Source organism: Nyctereutes procyonoides, unplaced genomic scaffold (assembly GCF_905146905.1).
Source record: "Nyctereutes procyonoides isolate TBG_1078 unplaced genomic scaffold, NYPRO_anot_genome, whole genome shotgun sequence".
NCBI classification, from domain to species: Eukaryota; Metazoa; Chordata; class Mammalia; order Carnivora; family Canidae; genus Nyctereutes; species Nyctereutes procyonoides.
The window spans coordinates 53,291,702-53,313,738 of NW_026575046.1; the positions used below are offsets into that span (position 1 = coordinate 53,291,702).

The window sequence follows — 22,037 nt, forward strand, 5'->3', positions numbered from 1 at the left end:
GGCCGCATGACGACCCGTGTGGCCCTGGCCAGGCCTTGGGGTCGTCCTGGTGCTTTTTTCCCCTTCTTTTCTTTAATTGAGGTCCTGCCCTGGACTTGGCTTCGGCGCTGAATCACTGAGTCACCCTCTGCCCTCAGACAAGACTCTGTGCTGCCATCCCTCAGCGTACAGCCTTGGCCCCAGGCCCCCCCAAAACTAGCCTGACGCCGTCAAACAGGAGCCTCAAGACACGTGGTAGCGGAAGCAGCTGGGGAGACACCGTTGTTACACCGATGTGCCCGGTGGGGACCCTGAGCAGCGGCGCTTTGGCCCGGGTGGGGCACCTCTGCCCCACAGGCAGAGCAGAGTGCACCCCACAGGCAGAGTGGTGCGTGGCCTCCCCCGAGCTGGCTCCCGTCTGGCCGTCAGCGCTCGCGGCCTGGGGCAACCAGTGGACTCTGGGGCTGCGGGCGAAGTGACGTGGCCAGGCACCCTCAAGCTGGGACACGGCACCTCCAAGTCACGTTTGCTGGAACAACCTCTTGGCACTTCTGGTAAAACAGACACGGTCCTAAGGGACTTTTCCAATGGCTCTGGGATTTTTTTTTCCTTTTTTATTCCTTTTTACTGCATCTGTGTTCTTTTTTTTTTTTTAATTTTTTTTATTATTTATTTATGATAGTCACAGACACACAGAAGAGAGAGAGAGAGAGAGAGAGAGAGAGAGAGGCAGAGACACAGGCAGAGGGAGAAGCAGGCTCCATGCACCGGGAGCCCGACGTGGGATTCAATCCTGGGTCTCCAGGATCACGCCCTGGGCCAAAGGCAGGTGCCAAACCACTGCGCCACCCAGGGATCCCTGCATCTGTGTTCTTAAAGATAATTTGGGGTCTGGTCGGTTTGATTTCAGCAAAAGAGGAGAAGCTGGGTGCTCCCCACGTGGGCCCCTGTCATCGGCCCATGATGGCACTGTGTTTCCTGGCTCTCTACGGATTAGGGAGTCACCCCCCCCCAGGTGCCTCATCCCCGAAGCTCGGCCCGGCCTCCTCCTGGCGAGGCCGACTGGTAGAAGGAGCCCCCGACCTGGGACCGGGTCTGCCCTCGGCGCTGCCCAATGGCCTTTCCCAGAGTCCTTTTCTGCTTCAACAGAGCCGCCCTCACTGCCTGCTTCCCAGACACCGGGTGCCTCTTGGACTCTGAGAGGGAAGCCTTCCTGTCCGCCCTGAGGACAGCAGCCCTGGACATACGAAGGGGATGCATCCTCTCTCGACTCCTGGCACCTGCCGGGCACCTGCCGGGCACCTGCTTACCGCTGCAATGACCAAGGCAACAGGTCCGACCACCCGCCCCACCAACCACCGACCAGTGGGTCAAGCAGCCACGGCCAGAACCGGAGCCGCCTTCTCGCTGCCCGGAGCTGGGGCTCAGCCTCCCAGTGGGCGAGTCAAAGTGCAGACCAGCTGCGGGAGACTGGAGGGCACACTGAGACCCGGGACTTCCAGGGACACCGGGAGCCTCTAAGGGCTGGGGCCCCGGGCAGAGGGGACACACCATGGGGCCTCACACATCAGGGCTGCAGCCCCCCCCCACCGTGTGACTGAGGAGCCCCCGCTGCCCCTGCAGAGCCAGGGCCACCCCTGTGGCCCTCCCAGTGCCTACCCAGCTGCAAGTGGCACCGGGTGGCCCGGGACCCGCTGGCGCTGTGCCCTCTGCTGGCCGCAAGGTTACCTGCCCTCATTGCCCACCCCCTCGACCCACCGCCCCCCAGACCCACCTACTGCAGAGGAGGCTGGCGGGCCGGGCCCCCTGACCACTGGTGGGGGAGCCCGAGCTCCCTTGCACACCCGCTCTGCGCTCTGCGGGGCCACCGGCCTCTCCAATTAGGTTTCAAAAACACTTATCTGGGGGCGCCCTGGGGCTCAGCAATGGAGCATCACCTCCAGCCCAGGGCGTGACCCCGGTCCCGGGATCGAGTCCCATGTCGGGGTCCCTGCAGGGTGCCTGCTTCTCCCTCGGCCTGGGTCTCAGCCTCACTCTGTGTCTCTTGTGAATAAATACATAAAATCTTAAAAAAACAAAAACAAAAACAAAACAAAACTAGAGTTCATCAAAATTTTAAACTTCACCAGTAAGAAAATTAATGAACAAGTCCAAGACTGGAGGAAGGGGTCCCAAAGCATCCCGAACAAGCAGTTTGATGTCAGAATGTCTAAGAACCCCTTCAGGCCTTGGCCAGAGAGCACGGGGTGTGGGGCTGAGGGCTCAGTTCTGGGGCCTCCGCCGCTCGCAGCCCCTAACTGCTGGCTCTCGGTACAGACCTGGAAGTTGCCGAGCAGCGGCTGTTCGGTGGCCCCAGCCCGGGAGACTAGTCACCGCGCTGTGACCCAGGTGACCCAGGTGACCCAGTGCCTCTCACTGCAGCGCGACAAGCAGCATGTCCACACGCTGCTCACCTGTGCCCGTTAGGGCTCCATAAAGCTGGAGGACAGGGTCTTTCTACGAGTTGGTAACAGGGTGGAGGACACCCTCGGGCACCTGCCCTCCCAGGGACACATGCAAGGGCCAGTAAGCGCACGAGGACGCTCGCTCCTCTCTCTCAAGTGCCACACATTCGCTTTGCTGTGACAAAGTAAATTATGTAAAAGCTTTAGAAAACCTTTCAGTGGGTGCCAAGGGCTCAGTTTGGGGGGCCAGCTCTGGACTCCGGCTCAGGTCTTCCCCCCAGGGTCCTGGGATCGAGGCCCGTGTCAGGCTCCCGACTGGGCCCAGAGAATATTTTCTCTCCCACTGCCCCTTCCCTGTCTCTCTCGCTCTCTCACTCTCTCTCTCTCCAATAAATAAACAAAATCTTTTAAAAAATAAAAAATAAAATTAAATAAATAACATCTTTAAAAGAAAAAAGTTCGGTCATTTCTTATAAATTTAAACGTAATGCCTTACTGTACGATCCAGCAATTCCATTCTTAGGTTTTTGGCTGAAAGGAGTGAAAACTTACCTCGTACAAAAGGATTTATACGGCAATGTTCACAGAAGCTTTACTTTTATTATTTTTTAAAAAATTGTATTTATTTATTCATGAGAGACACAGAGACACAGGCAGAGGGAGAAGCAGGCCCCACGCAGGGAGCCCAATGTGGGACTTGATCCCGGGTCTCCAGGATCATGCCCTGGGCTGCAGGCGGCGCTAAGCCGCTGAGCCCCTGGGCTGCCCAGAAGCTTTATTCTTTTTTTTTTTTTTTAAGATTTTATTTATTTTTTCATGGAGACACAGAGAGAGAGAGAGGCAGAGACACAGGCAGAGGGAGAAGCAGGCTCCGTGCAGAGAGCCTGACGTGGGACTCGATCCAGGGTCTCCAGGATCACGCCCTGGGCTGCAGGGGACGCTAAACCGCTGCACCACCGGGGCTGCCCCCAGAAGCTTTATTCTTAAAATGTGAAACAATCCAAGCATCTATCAACAGGAAAATGCACAAATAAATTGTGTTGGATCCATGCCAGGAAATGCTAGCGGGCCTTTACAAAGGAAATGGGCCCTCGGTGCACATGATAACACAGAGGAGTCTCTGACACATGTTCCTGATCCGAGGAAGCCCCACGTGAAGGAGCACGTCAGGTAGGACCCCATGCATACGAAAACTAACCCACAGTGAAAGAAATCAGACTGGTGCTGGCCCCAAGATTTGGGGGTGGGCCCAACGGGCAGAGATAAACTGGAAGTGGCACAGAGTAACTTTCTAGGGTATTAGAAGTATTTTAAGTCTCATAAAATGGGGACTACAGGCAGGCACGAACTTGCCAAAACATATCAAATTTTAACAATTAAGAATTGTGCGTTGTGTCGTATGTACATTATCCATCAATAGGAATATCGTAGAGAAAGCCACGATGAACATTTGTGTGCAGATTTTTGTGTGGACTTACGCTAAGATCTCTGCTAAGTGCCCGGGGATGTGACTACTGAGCACCCAATAGGTGCAAGTCGTTGCTCAGTGGACGTTTAGGGTGTTTTTGGTCTTCTGTTTTTTGGAAATAATACTAAGATAGACATTCCTGTAGGAATTATTTTGTTTTAAGATTTTATTTATTCATTCACGAGAGACAGAGAGAGAGAGAGGCAGAGACACAAGCAGAGGGAGAAGCAGGCTCCCCACAGGAGCCCGAGGCGGGACTCGATCCAGGACCCCGGGTCACAGCCTGGGCTGAAGGCGGATGCTCGACCATGAGCCTCCAGGTGCCCCTCTTGTAAGAATTCCTACAGGTCAGTCAGACGACAGACTCCTAAAATACAGCGCCTGGATCAAAGTTCATGCGGCATTGCAATTGAGATGAATTTTGCCAAATTGCCGCCAAAATGACATTTGTGTCGACTTTTTCTTTAGGAAAAGGAAAGAACCAGTCAGTCTCCTAATCCTCTCACTAACAGTAAATTCTCAAAATTTGATCACTGTTAGTCCGCTGGGGAAAGTGTGGTCTTCCTGTGATGACAAATGGTCTAAACACATGATGCTTTTCACATCCCTAGGAGCCCTTTGTATTTGTATTTGTATCTCCTCTGCTACTTGACAGCTCCACCCTCAGTGGAGCTTGGGGATCAGCAGCGTTGTCCCTATCAGGCCCCCCCGCCCCGGGAAGGCCACATCTGTGTCTCCACTTGTCGGCTGAAGGGCATCTGGATTGTTTCACTTTGAGGCTCCTACGAACCCACTATGGACGACTTTGCGTGAACATACGCGTTCAGATTACTGGGTGTGTACTGGGAGCGGAATTGCTCACTCACGTGATAACTCCATTTACTTTCCTCAGGACCTGCCAGGTTGTTCTCCAAAGTGACTGCACCGCTTTATATGCCCACCGGCAGCACATGAGATTTCTAATTTTTTTACATCCTCATAAACAGGTGTCATTATTTGTCTTTTTTGTTAAATCCATCATAGCAGGTACATAGTGCTATCATCTTGCACTGTTGATTTGCTTTTTCCTAGTAACTACTGATTTGGGCGTCCTTCCATGTGCTTCTTGGTCACGTGTGTGTCTTCTCTGGGGAAATGTTTGTTCAAATTCTCTGCCCATGTTTTCACTTGTTAGCTGTCTTTTATTGTTGAGCTGTAAAATTTCTGTCTATATTCTGCATACAAGATCCTTATCACATATATGATTTGTAAATATTTTCTGTTTCTGGGTTGGTTTTTTTTTTCTTTCTTTCTTGATAGTGGCCTTTGAAGAATAAGTTTTTAATTTTGATGATATCTAGTGTATTTAGGTTTTTTTTTTGTTTTTGTTGCTCTTGCCTTTGGTGTCATATGTAAGAATCCTTTGTCAAGCCCAAAGTCATGAAGATTTACCCATATATTTCTCTTTTTTTAAAGATTTTATCTATTTATTTGAGAGAGAGAGAGGATGAGCAGGGAGAGGGGTAAGCAGACTCCCCACCCAGCACAGAGCCAGCCTCTGGACTCAATCCCAGGACCCTGAGATCATGACCTGAACCAAAGGCAGATGTTTAGCCAGCTGAGCCACCCAGGTGTCTCTCATCCTTTCATTTCTTTTAATAGCTTTATAGTTTTACTTCTTACATTCAGAACTTGGATCCATTTTGAGTTAATTTTTGTATATAGTGTGAGATAATGGTTCAACTTCATTCTTTTGCATGTGGATATCCAGTTGTCCAGCATCATTTGTGATAGACTTTTTACCCCACTGAACTGTCCGTGTGCCCCTGCCAAAAATCAACTAACTGCAAGTGGAAGGGTTTATTTCCAGAACTCAGTTCTATTCCATTTCCAGTAACACACGGTCTTGATTATTACAACTTCATAGTAAGTTTTGAAATCGGGGAGTGTGGGTCCTCTCACATTGTTCTTCTCTAAGAGTGTATTGACTTTTCTGAGTGCCTGGCATCTCCATCTGAATTTTAGCAGTAGCTTGTAAATTCCTAAGAAAAAGGCAGGTGATGGGGATCCCTGGGTGGCTCAGTGGTTTAGCGCCTGTCTGTGGCCCAGGGTGTGATCCTGGAGTCCCAGGATCGAGTCCCGCATTGGGCTCCCTGCATGGAGCCTGCTTCTCTCTCTGCCTGTGTCTCTGCCTCTCTCTCTCTCTGTGTGTGTGTCTCACGAATGAATAAATAAAATCTTAAAAAAGAAAGAAAAGAAAAAGGCAGGTGAGATTTTGATTGGGATTGCACTGACTCTGAAGACCAATTGGGAAGTAATGTCATCTTAACAGTATCGAGTCTTCCAAATCCATGAATATAAGATATCTTTCTATTTATTTAGGTCTTCTTTATTTTAATAGTGTCAGGTGGTTTTCAATATATATATTTTATATTTCTTTTATGAAATTTAGTCCTAAGCATTTTTGATGCTGTTAAAAATGGAATAATATTCTTAATTTTATATCTGAATTGTTTGCTGCTAGTGTATACAAATACATTAAACTTTTTTAATATATTAAACTTTTATATTGATTTCATATCTTCAAACTTGCTAAACTCACATTTTAGTTCTAATAGTTATTTTGTGAATGCCTTAGATCATACCTGTGAATATAGTTTTACTTTTTCCTCTATAATCTGGATGTAATTTATTTCTGTTTATCTACTCACTTGTTTACTTATTTGCACAATTGCCCTGTCTTGGATCTCTAGCTCTATGTTGAGCAGAATTGATGAGAGCAGATTTCCTGGCCGCCTTCCTGGTCTTCGAAGGAAAGCATTCAGTCTTCCACCATTAAATATGATGTTGGATATAGTTTTTCACAGATAATCTTTTCCAGGCTTCAGAAGCTCCCTTTCTCTTTCTAGTTTGTTGAGTGTTTTTATCATGAAAGAATATTGGACTTTGTCAAGTACTTTTTCTGCATCTATTGAGATTATGTGGTTTTGTCCTTTATTCTATTAATGTGATATATACTTTGATTAATTTTATCATGTTAACCAACTTTCAGGTATTTTGTTGTCATACAAATTACATCTTTATATGTTATAAGCCCATCAATACTTTCATAATTATCATTTATGCAGTGGTCTCTTAAATCAGACAGGATAAGAAAAAGGTAACAAAAATTCATCACACTACTCTTTTTTGTGTTTACCTGCATAACTGCCTTTACAACAGTCTATTTCTTTGTGTGGATTCAAGTTATGATCTAATGTCCTTCATTTCAGCTGAAGGACTCCTTTTAGTATTTCTTATAGGTAAGGTCTGACAGTGATGGATTATCTCAGTTTTTGTTGATTTGGGAATTTCTTGTTTTTTCAAGGATAGTTTTGCTAGACTGAAAGTTCTCAATCGACAGTCTTGTGGCGCTTTGACTATGTGGCATCCCACTGCTTCAGCCTCCACTTCTCTAATGAGAAGTCAGCTGATCTCCTCATTGAGGTTTGCTTTTGATAGGTTTTTCTCTTGCTACTTTCAAGATTGTCTTTGCCTTTTGACAGTTTGACTCTGATGTACCTAAATGTCGGTCTCTGGGTTTATCCTACTTGCAGCGCAAGGTGTGTGGATTAATGTTTTTCAACAAATTTGAGAACATAACGACAACTATTTCTTCAAATATTTTTCTGCCATTTTTTATCTCTCTCTCTTCTCCTCTCAGGACTCCCATTATGCATCTGTTGATAGGTTCGATGTATCAGGTCTCTGAAGCTCCGTTCACTTTCTTCTTTCTTTATTCTGTTCCTCGGGCTGTATAATCTCAACTGATCTATCTTCAAATGACTTCTCTTCACTAATTCTGTCCTCTGCCTGCTTAAATCTCTTTGGAGCCCATCTAATATATTTTTCATTTCAGTTATTGTACTTTTCAAAACCAGAATTTCTAGTTAGCTCTTTTCTATAATTTCTATCTCTTTATTATTTCTCTGTTTGGTGAGATATCATCATACTTTTCTTTAATTCTTTAGACATAATTTATTTTCGTTCTTTAAAGATGTTTATAACAGGTGATCAAAAGTCTTTAACAGTAATTTGAATGTCTGGGTTTCCCCAGTGGCGGTTTCTAATGAATACTTTTTTTCTCCCTTTGAATAGGCCATTTGTTATTATTTCTTTGCATCTTTCATATTTTTTTCTTGAAAATTGGCATTTTTATTTTTATTTTTATTTTTTTGTTTTTTTTTTTTTAAATTGGCATTTTTAAATAATATAATGTGGCAACTCTGGACAACAAACTTCTTCCGGGGTTCTTTTTCTTATTGTCGTACTGATGCCTTTTCTGTTTGCTTGTTTGTTTGTTTGTTTAGTGGTTTTTCTGGACTAATTATCTAAATTCAATATTCTTTGTCACATATGGCTACTGATGTTTCCTCCTGGTTAGTTTAGTGGTCATCTACTGATTAGACAGAGACTTCTTTTAGTACCTGAACCACTAAGTCCTCCTACTTTTGCTATGAAATGTGTGTGTGTGTGTGTGTGAAGCTATGTTTTCAACAGGCCAGCAAGCAACTTACAACTCTCAGTGTTTACTTCCTGCTTGCTGAGAGCCTCAAGGTCAATCATAGTGTAAGCCCTGCACAGGTCTTTCTTGGGTGTATATACAACCCAACACATGCATGTGGCCTTCTGGAATTCCAGGAATATGCCAGTGCTTTTCCAAGTCCCTATGAATATTTCATTCCCCAGTTCTTCCCTTCAGGAGTTTTGATCAGCCTCTTGTTAGCCCCAGCTGGTATTGCTACCCCAGGCTGCTGATTGTTTTTGACAAATGCCCTCAGGATATGGCTGTTTGCACAGAGCAAGCACTGAGCCATGTCAAATAAAGATAATCCCTAAGAAGGGTGCTTTTTCAGGGAACTGTCAGATCAAATAGTGATAATTCTCTGGGAATGGGTTTTTTTTGGAAAGCTCCAAACCCATTCTGTCCTCTCCAGTGACTGCCAGGCTGCTGGTTTTCCCTGCCATAGCTGTGAGAATTTTGGTCTGCAAATGCACCATGGGCCTTGAAAGGAGGATGGGAGTAAGGCAAGTTAAGACACAACAAAATTTGGCTATTCTTACCACAACTCATCCATTTTTCTTGAATAAATTATACTCAGAATGTTGCAACCTTTTGGCTAATTTCCAGAGCTCTGAGAAAGTTAATTTTGACCATTTTCACTAGTGTTCTCCTTGTTTTTTGAGATTGTATATTTTCAGAGGTCATTATTCTTCCGCTGTTGAAGTGCTTTTCTTGGTCTGAGTTTTTGTGTTATTGTTTTTTTGATTTAGGTTTTGGGGTTCTTTTTTTAGCTGGCTCTTGGAGGAATGGTTTTTCACTGCATAGTCTTGGAATTTTTTTCTTTGAAGTCAAATATTCATTTATTAGCATCTGTTTCAGTGTTGATCACTCTGTATCAATTTTCCTTTCAGCCAATAAATTCAAGTCTACTTTTGTTTCAGGAAAGTTGTTCTGAATTTTGACCCTAATATTTTTTTTCTATCCCACATTTCAGGTTTCCTTAACCGAGGAACAGAATGTCCTCCTCTGTTTTGAATGGTTTCTGTCTTCTGCTGAAGGCTGTCTATATACCACGTGTTTGCCTTTTCAAAACAAGGCCCCTCTATGGAGACTTTTCTGTATTCAAGACAAAATTTAGAGACCTACGTGTGTTTCCCCACCCATGGTAATTATAAGAGTAACCATTATTATAAGGTAAACATCTAAGGCTTCAACATCTGATATCATTTAATGACCACAATGACCTTGTGAGCTATGTATTATCTTCGTTTTACATTTGAAGATACAGTGGCTCAGAGCAGTTAGATAACTAGTCCACTGCCACCCAGCAGTTAAGCGTCAGAAGCAGGATGTGTATTGAGGAACATCCAGCTCCAAAGTCCAAGTGCTTCAACAGGCTGGCATAGTGATACTCATATCTGCCTCCACCAGGGCCCCATCCATTGATCTGGGACACTTGCCAGTTCATCATCCCTGCTACGGCGTGACAAGCTGAGGACCTGGCCTATTTATCTTATTAAACAAGGCCCCTCTCAGAGCTTAGAATGGTTCAGTGCAAAGATAGCAAATGATATGACACACATGCCACTTCTCCCCCTCTGGCACACATGGAAGGCTTTGCTAATTGAACATGGCATTCTTCCCCTCTGTGCTCAGTTAGGTCAGGATCCTTCTAGACCCGGTTTTTAGAGCAGCCGCTACCAATCTATTAGAGCTGACATGCAAGTTGAAAGACATCCCTTATCTAAATAGTTTATTAAATAAGGAGGCTGAACTGGGGAGTGGCAGGTGGGGGAGGGGGTGCAGAGGAACAAGTGAGTTCTCATAGAATGAGGAGGCTGAGCCCATGCAACAAATATAGGCCATCAGAAATTTCCAAGAAAAAAAAATCCTCATTTGTCCAGAATTTGGAAGTGAGTGTGAATCTCAGAAAAATCTAGAAATTTCTGGTTATGGCCTGATGCCAAGTCGCACTGCCCTTATCTAATAGCACATTTGCATTTTTGTGTGAGTGTAACTGATAAAACTCTTTGGGGTCTGCTTTCTGTGTTGCTGAAACCCTCATGTCTGACTTTCTAAGTCTCTGCTTTAACATTCGCTGCCAGTAAGTGATCCACACAGCCTCGCGCAAATGGCTCTCTGGTGGGCGGCCTTTGCAAGTGCCCAGGACCCCGCTGGTATGGGATGGGGATAATGAAGAGCCCCTGATCGCTGACAACCTGGGGCGGCCCTGAGTGTCCCAGTCCCAGGGAGCGAGAAGCGCCTGTCCCCTCAAGCTTTGGTTCCAATACCTGAGGCTCCTGTGGGGATGAAGGGAGCAGCCAGGCCCCTGCCGGGGGGTCAGAAGCTTGCCCTGCAGACCTTCGGGAGCCTTCAGCCAGCAAGACGGATGGCCGGGGGCCGAGGAAGGCAGTGAGGGCTAAGAAATGATGCAAGCCTCGGCATAATTGGATTCCGGGTTTCCGCAGAGTGTGCTATCACTGCTTACAAATGGGGCCCGGCCACTGAATTGAGTTATCAAGCGAGCAGAGTCCTGAGTCACGGATCGCCCTTCGTCCACAGTGGGCCAGAGGCGGCACTGCGTGGGAGATCGCAGCTGGGGGCTCGCGGGGACGCCTCCTCCTAAAGCACGAGAAAGAAAGAGGCCGACAAATAGTATCAGGTGGGCGATGTTTCTCACTAAACCCAAAAGCGTATGTGCGTGTGTGCCTGTATGTGTGTGCGTGTGCGTGCATGTGCACGTGCGTGGCAGGTGTAGAGTGCAAGCAGGTAAGAAGGGGCACACGCCGCCACAGCAAACGGCCACAGATGCCAGCCCCGCGCAGGGCCCTGAGTGCCCACTTCGTGGCCCAACCAGGTGGTGAAGGCAGGTCAGCAGCCACGCCCGGAGGCCTTGCCACGGGCCAGGCGTGTGCTAGTCCACTGGCGCAGGCCACACACGTCCCTCACGCCCACGTCCCAAGAAGCCACGCCACCAGTGAAGCAGCCTTCCGGGTTCCTGCGAGTCCGCTGAGAGGGGAGGTGGGCACAGCGATGCACGAGCCCTGGGCCCCGGGCGCCCGCAGCCCAGCGGTGTGACCTTGGGCAAATCACCGGCCACGCTGTTCAGTCTCCTCCTTCACGGAATCCTGGGTGCTCTCAAGTCCTCCTGCACCACCTGCCCTCTCCTCTGTCACCGTGTCGTGAAAAACAGGGCTGACTTGGGAGCCCCGTGGGTGGAGCCAGGAAAAGTCGGGGCAGCAGGGACGCAGACAGGACGCCGGGCTCAGAGTTACTCCTTCAAAGGCTGAGCAGGAGGCCCGCGTGGGGCCCTTAACCTTCACTGGGCCGCTTGCTCTGCTGCCGTGGTCTCTGCCCCAGCTCAGACCTTGGGCCCAGAGGCTACACATTATAAGGAGGACAAAGCGCAGAGGGACAGCCCAGTGCCCCCTCCCCCCGCTGTGCCCAGCAGGTGACCTGGGGTGAGTGACTTCACTCCTCTGAGTCTCTCTTCCTCTGCCTCATTCCTCCACAGAGACATTCCTCACTGCTCTTTCTTTCTTTCTTTCTTTCTTTCTTTCTTTCTTTCTTTCTTTCTTTCTTTCGATTTATTTATTTATTTTGAAAAAGAGAGAGGGCACGCTCGTGCATGAGTGAGGGCAGGGCAGAGGGCGAGAACCCCAAGCAGACTCCCCACTGACCTGGAGCCCGACCCAGGGTGATCCTGAGACCCCAAGATCATGACCAAATCAAGAGTCGGACACGTTAACCAACTGAGCCACCCGCGTGCCCCTCATTTCCTCTTCCAATGTCTAACTTAACTCCACCATCATTGTTTTCTCTCCATCTTGTGGTTTTTCTCTTCAGGGAAGTTACTACATTTTGTACTTCTCTGTGTATTAGGGGAGGGGATGTCTGTCTCCCCCTGGAATGTGAGCCTCGAAGAGAGGGACTTTGCCAGTCATTCACATTTAATGTCCAGTGCCCACAAGACGCCGGGGGCTCGGCAGGTGAGCGTCTGCCTTCGACCCAGGGCATGACCCCAGGGTGCCAGAATCAAGTCCCGCCTCGGGTCCCTGCAGGGAGCCTGCTTCTCCCTCTGCCTGTGTCTCTGCCTCTCTCTGTGTGTCTCTCAGGAATAAATAAATAAAATCTTTTAAAAAAGTTCAATGCCCACCACAAAGAAGCTCACGGTGTGTCCCCAATACTAGCAATAATATAACAATAACAAGGGTAATAGTCTTGCCCTGTCCCATCCTGACCCCACACCTAGAAGAGAGTTCTCTTCACTTTCAGAAGAGAACTAATTCCTGGCTTGGACCCATCCTTGCGGGCAGGGGCACCAGGCCACGGCGACCTGACACCCCAGGCTCTGGCCTGTGGCTCCGGGGCTGGCCTGGCCTTTCTCCTGGGCAGAGTGCTGGCAGCCTGGCTACATTCCCAGAGAGGCCCCATCTTCTTGGGCACGGTCCTCCCACACCAGCCCTTCCAAACCCCGACCAGGCCAGCCCAGAACACACACAGGCAGAAGCTTCTAGGCCTACCTTGGCTGCCCTGCTGGGTCTCAGGAAGACTTGCCGATGGTGCCCGCTCTTTGCAGGCACCTCGGTGGGAGGCTGGGCAGGTTCCAGCTGGCCTCTCTTTTCCCTTCCCCCGAGGAATATCTCAGTTTCCCTCACTCCTGTCACCAAGCATCAGGCCAGCCTGGAGGTTTAAGGCTTTAGCGGTTCAGGAATTGCACAGGGGAGATGAATGAAATAAGGCGTGTGGGCCTCAGTCTCTATAATTCAGCACCTTATCTCCCCTCATCCCTTCCCTCTGCCAGTAAGATAAAGGCACCTCCAGGGCAAGTATCCCCCACTCCTGCACGGTGGCTTGGGTTTCCTCATGGCCTCAACATCAGTGAGGAGAATACATGCAACCACTCATATCTGAGAAAAAGAGTTAAACAAGGGGCAGCAACCAACATCCAGAATCTCATGGCCATTTTTTTTTAAAGAGTACAGAAGCAAGCACATTTTTTTTTTTTATGATAGGCACACAGTGAGAGAGAGAGAGGCAGAGACACAGGCAGAGGGAGAAGCAGGCTCCATATACCAGGAGCCTGACGTGGGATTCGATCCCGGGTCTCCAGGATCACGCCCTGGGCCAAAGGCAGGCGCCAAACCGCTGCGCCACCCAGGGATCCCGACCCTAGTGGTTTTAGCGATAAAAGGACCTTAGAGTATTTGAAGCTCAGATTGGGCAATAACTTGACTGAAGTCACACAGCCAGAGGGCAACAGAGGCAGGGTTTCACCTGCTGGTCCCCCAGAGGCCTTTCCTCTGTACCCTGTTTACCAGCCAGTTGCTGCAGCTTCTGAGGGATCAGCCCTGCTGAAGGCTGCTCAGCAAACTGATCTCTGTGAACAATGTCCTGCCTCTGCTGTAGCAAGCACCTCAGATGACACTTCTCTCCATGACCCCGGCCCCCACCATCACCCCAAGAACACTGCAGGGCTGTTTCACTCATCATCAGCCCAGAATGCAGGGCCTTTGGGCTTTTCCAGGACCTGTAAAAAATGTTTGAGGCATGGGAAACTATTGGGAGCTCTGAAATACTTAAGTGAAACTGCAAAAAAAATATCTTATTAATGAAATGTCTTACAATGTGTAGCATTATGTCAACTAGTGAACGTGTTTTATAGTAGTTATGTATGCTATATATAACTCATGTCATTATACATAAACTGCATTTAATGATGTTGGATGTGGCAGCTTTATGGGGTGGATAAGGCCTCCCAAAGACAGACCACGCAGTAAGCAAGTGAGCAGTGCTAGCTCTTGATTTGCCAGGTATGCCCAGAGCCAAAGTCCAAGCTCTTCCTACTGTATGTCTTTAAAAGAGCCCTTGGAGCCTTCTATTCCTTTAATCCTTCACCTCTTGTTTTTCTGAAGACATCATTGAAATTGAAGCTTGTAAATTCAAAATGAAAAAAAAAAACATAAGGCAGAAGCAAAAAGAGAGGTGGGCCATTAATAAGTAAATTAATAACTTCCAACCTAGTTTTGGAAGACAGAAATTTCACAAAGTATGGGGAGAAGGAATAGAGGGAGGATCTGCAGTGCCAAATATGTTATTGAAGATTCCAAGGGAGGTGGGAGAGGCTCTTTTCACACACTCAACAGGCCTGACAGCAACTGGAAACAGGCAGGGTTTCAACACTTCACTCAGAGTGGTAAAACATGGATACTAGCAGACTTTGATAAGATATACAAGTGTTCTTTAATGTCCAGGGCAACCACTATGAAATTTGTACAAAGAGATATACTCTCAAACATGATAAATCAATATGGAATCCTAAACAGTGTTCAAGTAAACCATAACCCATGAGAAGACCCAAAAAAAGAGAAACAGAGGAATCATAGGAAACAAACATAAAGCAAATCACAAAGTGGCAGATTTAATCCCTAACATACCAATAATTGCCCTAATGTGAATGGTCTGACTGCCTCAAGCAGGACAGAGATTGGCAGAGGGGATTTAAACAACTCTAGCTATTTACAAAAAAAGTCTCACTTCAAATTCAAGGACAGAGGTAGGTTGAAAATAAAATGATAGAACAAGATACACAATGCATACACTAATTTTAGAAAGTAGGTGTGGCCCTGTTAATATCTAATACAGAAAAATTACTAGAAACAAAGAAGAAAATTATGAAATGATGAAAGGACCCATTCGGGAGGAAGACATAACAATCCTGTATGTATACACGCCAAACAACAAAGCCTCCAAAAACATGAAGCAAAAACTGATGAAGCTGAAAGGAAAAGTATACAAATGCACAATTATAGTTGAGGACTTCAAAATCTGTCTCAGAAACTCAAGAACTGCTACCCAGTAAATCAGCAAGGATACAGAAGATCCAAACACCACCATCAACCAACAGGATTTAATTGACATATATGGAAAAATCCATCCAACAATAGCAGAACACAATTTTTTCATGTGTCCCTGGATTGCTCACCAAGATAGACCATATCCTGGGCCATAAAACAAACAACAGGGATCCCTGGGTGGCGCAGCGGTTTAGCGCCTGCCTTTGGCCCAGGGCGCGATTCTGGAGACCCGGATCGAATCCCACGTCGGGCTCCCGGTGCATGGAGCTTGCTTCTTCCTCTGCCTATGTCTCTGCCAATCTCTCTCTCTCTCTCTCTCTCTCTGTACTATCAAATAAATAAAAATTAAAAAACAACAACAAAAAACTTAAGGGAATTAAAATCTTAGAGCGTTTTATCTAACCACAATGGAGTCAAACGAGAAATCAAAAACAAAGACAAAAGGAAAATCCTTAAACACTTGGAGATTAGACAACACACTTCTAAATAATCCCATAGGTGAAAGAGGAAGTCTCTAAAGAAATTTTAAAAATACACAGAACTGAAGGGAAATTAAAATACAACATATCAAAATGTCAAAAAAACAGAGATTACAGCATATCTTATACAGTACCAAAAGGGAAACAAAAATGTATAATGCTAAACAGGAAGAAGGAAATAAAAATGAAACAGGAGATGTCAGTACAGGCCCAATAGCCATTTAAAAGATATAAAACAATGATATCAACAACTTGACATGCATAAGTGCGAAGCTTAGAACAAATCGACCAATTCCTCAAAAACCAGAAACTACAAAAAACTAAGCCAACTTGTAATAAAAAATCTGAGTAGCCTTATAACAATTAAACACATTTGATTAATAATTAAAAAGCTGTAGTAAAATAAATCTCCAGGCCTAGAAGTTTTCCTTTGAGTGTTCTATCAAACACTTAAGGAAGAATTAACATCGATTTTACACAATCTTTTCCAAGACACAGAAGAAGAGGGAACCTTTTCTGACTCATTTTATGAGGCTTGTATTACACAGATACAAACCAAACAGAGACAAAGAGAAACAACACATTAATATCTCTTCTGGAAAAAAAAAATCTCTTCTGAACTCACACCCCAAAATCCTCAACAAAACATCAACAAATCCAATCCAACAACATATAAAAAGAATTAGACACCACAGCCAAGCAGGATTTAGTCTAGGTATGTGAGGCAAGTTTAACATTTGAAAATCCACTGATGCTAATCACCACATCAGCAGGCCAAAGAAGAAAAATCACAGGATCATGCAAACTCATGCAGAAAGAGCATTTGACAAAAGCCAACAGTCATTCATAATAAAAGCTCTCAGCAAGTTAGGAATACAGGGAACTAACTCAAATTGATGAAGAGCATCTGCAAAAGAAGCCATCACTAACATCATATTTAATGACCCAACAGAATATTTTCCTCTAAGACTGAGAACAAAACAAAGATGTCCATTCTCAGCACTATATTCAACATAGTGCTAGAACTTTTGTGACTGCAATAATTCAGGAAAGAAAAGAAACATAGATAGGAAAGGAGGAAATAAAACTGTTTCTATGTTAGATAACATGATCGTCCATGTAGAAAATTTCAAAGAACCTAAAAAACAAATAAAAACAAAAAACTCCCAGAACTAATAAGAAATTTTAGCAAGATTATAGGATAAAAATCAACTCAAAAATCAATCTCAAAACTCAACTATAAAAAAAAACTGAATTAAAAGTGACAAAGGATTTGGGTAGAAGAGAAGGCCTACAGATGGCAAATAAGTACATGAAAAGATACTCAACTTCATTAGTCAGTAGGGAAAAGCAAGTTAAAATCACGTGGCCTTAATGTCTAAAACTTAATAATCTGATGCCGTTGCTGGTAAGGATGTAGGGCAACTGAAGCTCTCCTACATTGTTAGTGGGAGTGCAAAATGGCACAGTCATTCTGGAAAATGATTTTTGGTTTCTTATAAAATTCAACATATACTTACTGTAGGGCCCAGAAATTCCCCTCCTAGATATTCACCACAGGGAAATAAAACTTCCATTCATCTGTATACAGATGATCAGAGAAGATGATGATAGGGGATCCATAATCGCCAAAGCATTAATATCCTCCCAGGAGTAAGTGGATAACATGTGCCACATCCGTACCTGCAACTCCACCTGGTTAAAAAGGAATGAGCAACTGAGCCATGAGCGCGCGCACAGGTGAGCCTCAGAGGCATTGCGTGCCCAGGGAAAGAAGCGGCCTAGTGCATGCTTTCACTTCCATGCAGCCTAACAAAAGGCAAAACTAGGGCCAGGGAGTAGATAACTGCTGCACGGGGGAGGTCCTGCAGACAACAGGGCAGCACAAGGGAACCTCCCGGTGATGAAAGTGCTCCATGTCCCAGTCGTGGTGCTTCAGAGCTGTAACTACCGGGGCGCCTGGGTGGCTCCGTCGGGGAAGCGTCTGCCTTCAGCTCAGGTCATGATCCCAGAGTCTCCTTCTGCCCACCTGTGAGCTCTCTCGCTCTCTGTCTAAATAAGCAAAATCTCTTAAAAAAAAAAAAAAAGAGGAAAAAAAAAGGAATTATAACTACCCCAAAAGTGAATTTTATTGTTTGTAAGTAAAATTAATTCTAAAAAGATAAAAGAAAGTTAATCATGTGCCTTCTGATGCAATGCAACACAAAATTCATAGAACATCTATGAAGAAAAAAGGTTAAATATACACTTATATGATCTAATCTTTTCATTCCTAGGTATTTTCCCAAGAGAGATGAACCTGTACGTCCACAAAACTGGAATAATTCAACATCCATCAAGAGCATTCACCTCTCGCAGAGTGTTCTCAACTTAAAAATTGTGGGATATCCATACAATGGAACACTACTCAGCCATAAAAAAGAAGGTGCTTTTGTACATGGATTAAATCTCAAAATAATCATGGTTAATTAAAAAACAAAAAGAGGGATCCCTGGGTGGCTCAGTGGTTTAGCGTCTGCCTTTGGCCCAGGGCACGATCCTGGAGTCTCGGGATCGAGTCCCACATCGGGCTCCTGGCATGGAGCCTGCCTCTCCCTCTGCCTCTCCCTCTGCCTGTGTCTCTGCCTCTCTTTCTCTCTCTATGTCTATCATAAATAAATTTTAAAAAAATCTTAAAAAATAAAATTAAATTAAAAAAGACCAGAAAAACAGGCATTCTTATAGTATGATAAGGGGGGAAATAGATATATACATTCATTTTCTTGACTGTGGCAATGGTTTTATGGGGGTGTATATACACTAACAGTCATCAAATTATATGCTTTCAAAATGTGTCATTTATTATATATGAATTTTATACCCTAATGGGCTGTTCAAATTTAAAAACAAAAGGAAATGTAAATGTGTATTTAATGAAGTTTAAGACATGAAATTTCTTTTTTTTTTAAGATTTTATTTATTTATTCATGAGATACACAGAGAGAGAGAGGGGCAGAGACACGAGCAGAGGGAGAAGCAGGCTCCATGCAGGGAGCCCGACATGGGACTCGATCCCGGGGTCTCCAGGATCAAGCCTTGGGCCGAAGGTGGTGCTACACCACTGAGCCACCCAGGGGTCCCCTGAAATTTCATTTAAAATGTGAAGTCTGGTCGGCAAAATAACGGCACTGAGTTGGTGTCAGAGGGGCAGAGACTCGGCGCTGCTAGTGGAGAACTGGAGAACTGACGGTGTTGGAAAGGACAGCCCAGCTTGCATGCCAGCAGCAGCAGCAGCAGAAAGAACAGGACAGCAGCAAGGGGAACTCCGGGTGGCACATGGACCTAGGCCGCTGAGGAACTGACTTCAAAATAGGGCGTCCTGGACGGTCTCGGTGGGTCCTGAACAGTCCCTGGCCAGGGGACACGGGGGCAGAAGAGGAGGTGAGAGCAGTGCCTCATCCACAGGGCCCCTGCCGTTGCAGGCGGTGGACGTGGAGGGAGAAGTCCTCAAACCAAGGAGGCGGGCAGCCGCCAGAAGGTGCAAGCGGCAAAACCCCGAGTCCCCACTGGAGCCCCGCACACCCTGACCCGGCCCAGGGACACCCACTCCAGACCTCCGACCTACAGAACTCTAAGATTTGCAATGTGTTCAGCCACGAAGTTTCAGTAATTTGTTACAGCAGCTGGAGAGAAACCACGCAGGGCACGGAGCTGTCGATTCCTGTTTCATTCGACACTTGAGGCAGTGTCCACCCCTGCGCCGTGGGGGGGCTAATGCTGAGGGGTCCGGGCTCACAATGCTGGGCGCCAGGAGAGGTGGGCCCGCTGGGCGCCGTCATCAGAACTCAGGGCCGGGCTTCTCAGGCAGGATCTCTGCCCGCGGTGGCCCATGGGACGTCACCAGTGGGAATCCCAGAGAAGAAGAAAGCAATTTTAGTAGCGAAAGTACAGGGGAGGATTCTTTTCTCCTAATTAATTTTTTTAAATTCCAATATAATTAGCATACATTGTCCTATTATTTTCAGGTGTAAAAGGAGTGATTCCAGGATTCTCTAAGTTCCTCAGTGCTCATGATGATTAAGCATCCTCCTAATCCCCTTCACCTCCTTCACTGTCCACCCCACCCACCTCCTCTCTGGTCACCACCAGTTTGTTCTCTATACTTAAGAGTCTGTTCTTCAGTTTGGCTCTTTTTTTCTTTGTTTGTTTTGTTTCTTAAATTCCACATATGACTGAAATGAAATGGTGTTTGTCTTTCTCTGACTGGCATATTTTCCTTAACATTATACCCTCTGGATTCTTAATGGCCTACATCAGGGACCAGGCTCGGGGTTCAGGCAGCTGCCACGGCCGGGGTGGTGGAGTGCCCGGGATGGGCCAGCTGGAGCATGCTCGCACACACCCCGGGAGAGAAGGGGAGAGTCCTTCCCAAAAGAAAGAGGGGTGGGAAATACAGGAACGCCTGCCACAGTCCATTACCCTGAATGAGGCTGACAAAATGCAGGATCAAGGTATAATTACAGAGTGCAAAGTTATCAAACTAAATAATGGAAGAACTAAAAATAATTGCGGAAAACTATGAAACCTGGGGGATAATGAAGGGAGGAAAGAGAGGCACATACATGGAGCAATCTCTTGTTTTCCACCGTAGGGGATCCACAAACTTTCTACAGACACTAAGTCAAGAAAAGAGTACATATACATGCTAGTCTCGGAGGTACCCACGGGAGGCACTAAAAATGGGAATGTTTAGAAGTTTGCTGGAGAGAGAAGGTGGACACTGCTTTCCTTCATCATAAACCCTTCTCTCCTGTTTGATTTGTTCCTAATTGAATGTATCTTGTTGGTGACCAGATGTACTGCGAGAGCAAAAGATTTTTAAATATTTGGATGAATGACCTAAGCTTTGAAAAGGACTCGATCAGTATCTAGGATGGTGATTCCATTTGAGATGAAATTTTAGAATCGTAAGGAAAACATGTATGATGTGGTATGATTTTTTTTTGACGTGGAATGATCTTAACTAATATCTGAGTTATGCTTTTTGGAAGGAAACTACCTTATTTTTTATCTACTTGGCTGAACCTCTAGGAGTTTGACTTGTTATATCACAGGTCAATAAAAAAACTTGATGGTCTAAGTCTGGGGAAAAAAATCCACCCTTACCTGCTTTAGTTTTTAAAAACCAATCACAAATGGATGAGTGAATGGACCTCTTGTCATCCCCTTCTCTCCAGGAGACCGGAAGATGCTGTAATTCTCACAAGAAGACTTGCCCCTCTCCATTTATCTGTTTCCCAGGCATGTGGCTCCTCTGTCCGGAACACTGACCTTGCCTGTCCATTCTTCAGTCCCTGTCAGCTCTGGCCCCGGGGATGGGCGGAAGCCACCTTAGCAGCTGGCCAGGATCCCATCTGCCTTTGCTTTTCTGGGGCCTGACCTGGTGCTCAGACTCTTGGCCTAGATCCCCACCTCCACTCGCCCAGAATCTGGGTCTGGCTCCCTTGTACCTGAATTTCCTACTGACTCATAGGTCACAGCTCCCTGAAGCCCCAAGGTCACTTAGGTTCCAGAGGTTATCTGCATTCCTTCTTCATCAACCCAAGCTCCCAGATAGCCTTGAACACCCCCAGTGACAAGGACGCCATCCCTCCCTGGAGCTGCTCCTACTCCAAGTAAGTCAATAATCATTGCCAGGCTTCCCCTCAACCCAAGGGGCAGCACTAGGACCAAGATGTGGGAGCCACTGAGGCAGAACTTGGCCTGCCCTGCATGCTGACCCCAAGGCAGCCAGACCACAGCCCTAGGATGCTCATATACCACAATCTGGGCTTGATGCTGACTTCTAGTCCCTCTCTGGGTCCCTGCTTACCCACCCAGGGCTCCTAGACATTCAGAGTCTCACTCTCCACCCTCCTCCAGGGCCCAGCCATGGACTTACACTGATGTTGGGTGTCGTATAGAACCATAGTTGATCCCATCTCTGTAATCTTTGGTCACCATCCTAAAGGCAAGCCCCTGGCCACCCACCATCTCCCTCTCTCCCTCCATCCTGCTCTGGGACTCCTCTCTGTCAGGCTCTTCCCCCATGGCTGACTCCAAGTCCTTGTCACTGTACCCTTGGGAGCCCTATCTCTGAGCAAACAAACCCTCCATCATCAGCCTCTTTGCAGAGCTCCCTTGCTCCCGGGCTCTTTGAGGACACATCCCCTTTGTCCTCAGTCAGGGGCTCTCACTCTTCCACATCCAACTGGGGGAAGGATGGAGTGGGGTCCAGAGTCTCCCCCTCTTTCCTCCATCCTTCTGAGG

At 46.3% G+C, this 22,037-nt stretch overlaps 1 long non-coding RNA gene across 1 annotated transcript; it reads left to right on the forward strand.

The window, feature by feature from the left end:
• The first annotated feature begins 3,484 nt into the window (after nt 1-3,484).
• Nucleotides 3,485-11,046, forward strand: LOC129509852 (uncharacterized). The gene is made up of 4 exons (XR_008664421.1): nt 3,485-3,593; nt 4,503-4,726; nt 9,408-9,578; nt 10,882-11,046. It is a non-coding gene; the product is annotated as an uncharacterized LOC129509852 (long non-coding RNA).
• Nucleotides 11,047-22,037: the final 10,991 nt, after the last annotated feature.